The sequence below is a fragment of the Tupaia chinensis genome, unplaced genomic scaffold (genome assembly GCF_000334495.1).
Source record: "Tupaia chinensis unplaced genomic scaffold, TupChi_1.0 Scaffold000104_1, whole genome shotgun sequence".
In the NCBI taxonomy this organism is placed as follows: domain Eukaryota; kingdom Metazoa; phylum Chordata; class Mammalia; order Scandentia; family Tupaiidae; genus Tupaia; species Tupaia belangeri.
In genome coordinates this window covers 3,614,790-3,622,555 of record NW_006159568.1, presented here as the reverse complement: position 1 = coordinate 3,622,555, position 7,766 = coordinate 3,614,790, and the positions used below count along the sequence as shown (strand labels likewise).

Genomic DNA, 7,766 nt, shown 5'->3' with positions numbered 1-7,766 from the left:
TCCCGCACCCCCCCCCTCAAAAAAAAAAAAAAAAAAAAGCTCATGAATGGCTGGAGGCCAGAGTAGCTGATCAGAGTGACGAATTTTTTAAAAATTATTTTTAGTGTGATCTATTATTATTATTATTCCTTAATTTGACCAGAAAGAGACAGAGAGAGAAGGAAAGTGAGAAAGCAAGCCATCAGGTCCTGGACTTGAACCGTAGTCAGCCAGGTAGGAGTCCAGTACCTCACCTACCATGCCACCTGCTGGCCTCCCAGTTTCTTTTTTTTTAAATTTGCTACAGAGCATGTGTGCTTGCTAGAGAGAAACTGAGAAAGAGAGAGGGAGAGGGAAAACGAGAAAGCACCTCCCAGGAAAGATGACCTTGCAATCCCTTCTTCACCCTCCTCTGGGGATTTTGGGTACACCCACACATGGGCCCAGTGTGTTTTTCAAGCCACAGGTGGGGAACTTGAACCACATAGTCAGTCCTTTGGGATCCAGATGTCTTAACCTGATTTTAATACAACTACAGCAGAAAGTGAAGAAATTAGTTTCTGCTAATTTCTAATTTGATTTTGTGGTGAAAAAAGCCTGTTCTTTCCTTTCTTCTTGGCTTGAGTATGTGGCACAGTTTTATCTCTTTCTAGTTAATAGACAGCTGGGGGAGGCGGGCACACTTCCGTGGCATGCACGTGGCGTCATTGAAGGCATATTGCTGCAGTTACTAGGAAACCCATGTCCCAGTCCTGACCCTGGGTAACTCCTGCTCCCAGTGTGCTCATTTCTGCCTGGAGAACTGAGCGGCAGCTGATGGCGAGCACCCAGGAAAGAGGGCGGAGGGTGGTAGCTGAGTCGGAAGGCAGTACAGAGTCTGGGAGGCAGGCTCGGGCAGCGGAGCGCAGTGAGGTTCCAGCAGGTGGCTGAGTGCCAGTCCTGGACAGTCAGGCTTTGAGACCTCGGGGCCCTGCCTGGCTCTGTCTTGCACGGAGACTCGTTCCCTGCAAGCTCCCTCCTGGCATGGACACCTGAGGAAAGTGGACCCGCCAGTGCTGGTGGCTTCGCTGCAGAAGGGGGAAGGCCCTGGGGGCTGCAGTCCTACTCCATCAGCCCGGCCCCGAGTAGGGGTAGGACAGAAGAGAGTGAAGAGCTGGTCCTTCCATTTGCTTTAATTTATTTCTAAAAGGTTATCTTTGGATATTTTGTTAACTTTTTGTTAAGTTTCTTAACAAAAAGTCTGAAATTGCTGAAAATAACACTTTCCCAGTGCTACTCCCTAAAGTAAATCATTTGTCATTGTGTATACTTTTTTTTTCCTTTTTGAAATTTTTACTGATGTATTTATTTATTTGAGAGATTTTTACTATAGGGTATATGGGCTTGCCAGAGACAGAGAGACAGAAAGTGTGAAATCACCCCCTAGGAGGGATGGCCATGCTACAATCCCCTCTTACATCCTCCTCTTGGGATTCTGTGGCATGCACATGTGCCTGGCATGCATTTCAAACCACTGGGTCCGGGACCATGTGGCAGTCCAGCACCTTAACCACCATGCCACCTGCTGGCCCTAACATATGAACATTTTATTTTGGACAATGTAGAGTATTAGGATTAAACTATCCGGGAGAAGGACCAGTCAGTGACATGGAGGTTAAGGTGGCTGTACACCACGCAGCCAGCTGTACAGTTCACCCTGGACTCAGCGACTTGAAAGATACACTGGGTGTGTGTGTGTCCAAACCCTGAGAGGAGAATGAAGGAGTGGGGATTGTGGTATGGCCACCACCCCTAAGGAGTGATTTTTCACTTTCCATCTCTCTCTGGTGAGCACATGAACCCAATAGCAAATGAACACACAAACATTCAGAGCGATCCTTTCCCACTCCTTGCAACCCATAAAGCACTAAGCCCTGGTCAGCAGAGGGCAGCTTCCTGCTTCTTGCCACTGCAGCATCCTTGCCACTGTTCTTTGTAGAGAGACAACAGTGGTAGTGCCCCCATACCCAGCTCCGCAGGGCTGTGGCAGGACCACCTTGACACCCCAGTAATGCTTTAACCCCTCTGCCCTTTCATAGGTAGGACGGTTTAATGTCAGCAGATGTGGTTTCATAGTATCTTAGCATGTTCTGCTGATGTGGTCAAGCCCTTCCCTTGGGATGTAGGAGAACCAGTACGTATTATGTACTCTCAGACTTTAAGGTCTCAGCTGAAGTGGAGACAGGAAGAATCCATCTTAATGTCCAATTACATATAACTACATCATTATTTACTTAACCAGCTTTTACTGGTGGATATTGGGTTCTTGTTGGCATGTATGTGTATGTGTGTGTGTGTGTGCACACATGTGTGTGCTTATGATCAAGTACTATTTATAAAACATGCCTTAGGCAAGCTTTTTTGCAAAAAAAATTCTTAATTACTAGAGGGTGAGTGCACCCATGAGAGAGAGAGAGAGAGAAGAGGAGAAAGCACCTCCCCCCCCACTACCATGGGTTAAGGTTATAACCACATAGTTATACATGTATATGGTTATACCACAATCCCTTTTCCTCTCTTTTTCCATACTGATTTTGGGCACCCATGCACATGTGCCTGGCATGTTTTTCAAGAAGCCAGGGCTGGGACTTGAACCATGGTCAGCCATGTGGGATCAGACTCCCGTAACCACTAAGCTACTGGGCTGGCCATTTAGGCAAGCTTATAATTTAGCTGCTGATTTTTGTAAACAATCATCACTTTGGCCTCTCTGCACAATTCGACCAGTCCTGGAATGAGTCTATGTGACCTGCTTATCTAACTAGGAGAAGCTTGCCCTTGGACATACCCACCATATGCCACAGGGTATGCGAGCATTACATTTATGAGAAGACTTCAAAAGTTCATGGAGAGGCCAGTGGGTGGCATGGTGGTTAAGGCACTCGATTCCTACATGGCCAACCATGGTTCAAGTCCCATACCCAGTGGCTTGAAAATCACGTTGGGCATGTGTGCTTGTGTGCCAAAAAATCCTGAAAAAATAATGGAGAAGGGATTGTGGCATGGCCATCCTCCTGGAAGATGATTTCTCACTTTATCTCTCTCCGTCTCTCTGGTGAGTGCACACTCCCTATGGCAAAAATCTAAAATAATAAATAAGATTAATAGAAAAATGAAATTGAAGTACAAGTTTATTTTGGTGCAAAATTCTTTTTAAAGTCCATGCACACTTTTTGTTTTTTTTTTGGTAATATACATTTTCCACAACTTTTCTAAAGATTTCTTACACTTAAAAGTTTGGGTGAGGGCAGCAAAGGACACAGTAATTAGTGTGAATTGACAATCCTTGGGATGGAAAAATATTTCTATAAACTATGCCTCAGATAAGGGAATACACAGAATACACAGGGAACTCAAGTGACTTACCTAAAAAAAAAAAAAAAAAAAAAAATTTAACCCCGTTAAAAGAGGAAAATGAGCTGATCAAAAATCTCTCGAAGGAAGACATGAACAGCCAAAGAGCTATGAGGAAATGCTCAACATCCCTCATCGTAAGGGAGATGCAGATTAAAATCACAATGAAATACCACCTAACTCCTGTCAGAATGGTAAAAATTAAAAATACACAAAATGATAAGTGTTGAAGGGGTTGTGGTGAAAGGGGAACTCTTCTACACTGTTGGTGGGAATGTAAACTGGTTCAGCCACTGTGGAAAACAATATGGAGGTTCCTCAAAGACCTACAAATAGACTATCATTTGATCCAGTAATCCCACTCTGGGTATCTGCCCAAAGAACAGGAGAATGCTCAGTCGGAAAAGCACTTGCACATCTGTTTATTGTGGCATTATTCATGATTGTGAAGATATGGAACCTTAACCAACCCAAATGTCCACAAACAGATGAAAAAGTGTGGCACATATACTCTATGGAATAGTATTCAGTCATAACAAAGACCCTGGCATTTGGTCAAATATAGAAGTGGTCAAATATGGAAGATTTATTGCTAAGATAAGCAAACTTGACTATGAAAGAAAGATTTTGTATGTATCCACTTAATATCTACTATCTGTCCTCTATGGTAGAGATTGAAATACTGGAGGGCATAAAAGCAGTGAAAACAGTTATGGACACTAAGACAGTGTGGAACGGGGTGGGAGGAAAAGAAAAGAATATAGGGAAGGAAATCAGGGAGAAAAAATAGAGAAGCATTACATTTGTGGGACAGAGAAATGGTTTATTACCTGTTAATGATAACATGTATAGTATTCTCAACTAGACTCATCTGAGAAGTATTTCATATTGGGTAAATCCTCTATACAAGCCAAAAAATTGATTATGTAATATGTGATTTAGGTTCATTGTAATTGTTAAGGAAAAATGAAATAAAGAGACTGACAAAAGAAAAAAAAGGTTTGGTGAGGGGCCAGCAGATGGCATAATGGTTATGTCACTAGACTCCCATGTGGTCAACCACAGTGTGAGTCCTGGGAAACTCCCGCTGGGTGCATGTGCACGCATGCCCAAGATCTGGGGAGGAGAGTGGAGGAGAAGAGATTGTGGCATGGTCATCCCTCCTGGGAGTGATTTCTTCTTCTCCTTGTCACTGTCTCTGTTTCTCTCTCTCTGGCAAGCACACATGTCCTATGGCAAAAACCTCTAAAAAATATTTTGGTGAAAAGAGTGATGCAATTACTAAAGTACTCAATATAAGAGACATAAATTGGAAGTCACCAAGAATATTTGTGCTTTGAGGTGAGCTGTTCAGACTCTTGATGACAGACCTTCGTGCCACACAATCATTTCCCAGTCGTTCTCCTATGCCCATGTGGATATCTGGTGGGACTCCTTAAAATTTACTGTTGGGACCAGCACGTGGCATGGTGGTTAAGGTGCTGACTCCCACCTGGACAACCATGGTTCGAGTCCCAGACCTGGTGGCTTGGTTTCTCACTTCCCTGCCCGCCCCCCATTTCTTCTGGCAAGTTCACATGCCCTGTAGCAAGTTAAAAATAATAACGGTAAATACAATTAAGTAAATATTCTGTAAAAACAAAACTACTGCCAGCAAATGGCCTATTGGTTATATCACTGGACTCCCATGTAGTTGACCACACTGAGTCCTAAACCTACTGGTTTAAAACTCACACTGGGTGTGCATGTGTGTGCCCAAAATCTGGAGAGGATAATGGAGAAGGGATTGCAGCAGAGCCATCCTCCCAGGGGGTGATTTCTTGCTTTCTATTTCTCTGGTGAGCACACATACCCTAGAACGAAAATCTATTAAAAAATAAAGAAAAAGAAAAAAAGGAAAGAAAAATGAAACCTGCCTGTGGCAGCCAGTCTCCAAAATGGTCCTGGAATCCACACCCCTTGGTGGTCCCTTTCCACACTGTGCCAGGTTGGTATGTGTGACCAGCAGAATATGGAAAAGGGTTGGCATGCCACTCCTAAGGTTAGGTGATCAGGTTACTGTTACGAGAAACTTGGACTCTCTCTTTCTGTCTTAGACCATTTGTTTTGGGAAAAGCAAGCTGCCTGTGAAACACCCTAGGAGAGGCCCACAGGAGAGGACCTGGGAGCTGCCCACACATTGACGAGCTTGGAAGCAGGAGCAGCAGCATCACCTGACAGCTTGATGTAACTTCTGAAGAGACCTTGAGTCAGAACTACCCAGCCAGGCCACTCCTGACTTTCAGAAACCATGTGATAGAGTATGTGTTGTTTATTATTATTTTTTGCTATAGGGCATGGTGCTCCCTGGAGACAGAGAGAGGGTGCTCTGTACCAGTGCTCACCATCCCTTCATACCATCTGTTCCTAGTTACAGGAAATTAAAATTTTAATAAGTTTTACCTTTCTGTATATTTGAACATTAGTTTTATTAATATACAATACTTAGAAATTTTAGTTTGATTCCTTAATTGGTAAATATGGTTAACTATGGGATATAGTTTCTGCTGCTAGTGAATGTCTTTTTTTTTTTTGGAGACCTTTTTTGCTATAGGGCGTGTGCACTCGCCAGACAGACAGAGACAGAGAGACAGAAAGCAAGAAATCACCACCCAGGGGGGTTGGCCATGTCGCAATCCCTTCTCCTCCATTCTCCTCTTGGGATCTTGGGCACGCACGCACACGCGCCCAGTGTTGAGTTTAAGCCACCGGGTCCAGGACTCGAACTGCGGTCGACTACATGGAGTCCAGCAACATAGCCATTACACTAACTGCTGGTCCCAGTGAATGTCTTTATATAGTGACTAATTTGAGAGTAATGTATGCTCTGTAAGTTTGTTTTATATTGACAGGGCTGGCAGGTGCCATGGTAGTTAAGGTGTTGAACTTTCACATGGTCAACTGTGGTTCAAGTCTTGGATCTGGTGGCTTGTTTCTCATCTGGTCAAATTAAATAAAAATTCAAAAAATTCATTAAATTGTACTTTTTAAGAGGTTTTTTGCCTTAGGGAGCGTGCTCTCGCTGGAGAGACAGAGACAGTAAGAGGGAAAGTGAGATAGCACCCCCAGGGGGTATGGCCATGCTGCGATCCCTTTTTCTCCATTCTCTTCCCAGGATCTTGGGCATGCATGCATACTCACCTGGTGTGATCCTCAAGTCACCAGGTCTGGGACTGGAACCGTGGTTAGCCATGTGAAAGACTGCTACACTATCTACTGGCTCCTAAATTGAACAAAAAAGAAACTGTAGAGGAGCAGCCAAGAATCTTCATAATAAGATTATACTAATCTTAGGTTTTTTTTGGGGGGGAGGGGGAGGTTTTTGCTATACGGTGCACCCGCTTGCCAGAAAGATAAAGACAGAGAGATAGAAAGCGAGAAATCACCCCCCAGGGGGATGGTCACATCGCAATCCCTTCTCTTCCATTCTTCTCTTGGGATCTTGGGCATGCATGCACATGTGCCCAGCCTGAGTTTAAGCTACTGGGTCCAGGACTCCAACTGCAGTTGACTACATGGGAGTTCAGTGACATAGCCATTATGCTAACTGCTGGTCCCCAGTTGAGCTGTTTTTGACCAAGAATCAGGAGCCTAAGGTCTAAGGAATTCATTTATTGCTTTAGTTTGCACTTGTCCAAAGGCATTTTATTACTGTGTACTTCAGCTTTCTTTTCCCTCTAAAATAATAATAATAATAATCCTGAGGTGAATGTGGCAGCGACAGGCCTCTATAATATCCAACTATTTCTGCTACCAACAGTTATCAGAGTGTATTTCTATGTCCTATTTTAAAAAATATTTACTTATAGAGACTTTTGCTATAGGGTGCATGTGCTCGCCAGACAGACAGATAGACGGGGAGAGAGAAAGTGAGAAATCTCCCCCCACCGGGGGGATGGCCATGCCACAATTCCTTCTCCTCCATTCTCCTCTCAGGATTTTGGGCATGCACATACATACACCCAGTGTGAATTTCTTTTTCTTTCTTTCTTAAAGAATTACTTTATTAGGGCCAACAGGTGGAGTGGTGGTTAAAGGTGCTGGATTTCCACATGGCTAACCACGGTTCGCATCCCAGACCTGGTGGCTTGCTTTCTCACTTTCTCTCTTTCGCTCACTGGTCAAATTAAAATAAATAAGTAAATATATTTCTTAAAAAAAGAATTATTTTGTTTAACTTTATTTATTTATATTAATTTGACCAGAGAGGGGCAGAGTGAGAGAGAGAGAGAGGGAAAGAAAGAAATCAAGCTGCCAAGTTCAGGACTTGAACTGTGGTAGAACATGTGGGAGTCCAGTGCCCTTAAACACCATGCCACCTGCCAGAACCCCTTTTTGTTTTTGTTTTTTTTTTT

General features: G+C 43.6%; 1 long non-coding RNA gene across 2 annotated transcripts in view; it reads right to left on the bottom strand.

Moving 5' to 3' along the window:
• Positions 1-7,766, bottom strand: part of LOC102486385 (uncharacterized) — a 14,594-nt gene that overhangs the window by 1,563 nt on the left and 5,265 nt on the right. The window contains exon 5 of one of the 2 annotated variants that reach the window (XR_333870.1): positions 6,599-6,634. The exons of the other annotated variant lie outside the window; for it this stretch is intronic. This is a non-coding gene — a long non-coding RNA (uncharacterized LOC102486385). Of the gene's footprint in view, positions 1-6,598; positions 6,635-7,766 lie in introns of those variants that run through there. 2 annotated transcript variants of the gene reach the window in all.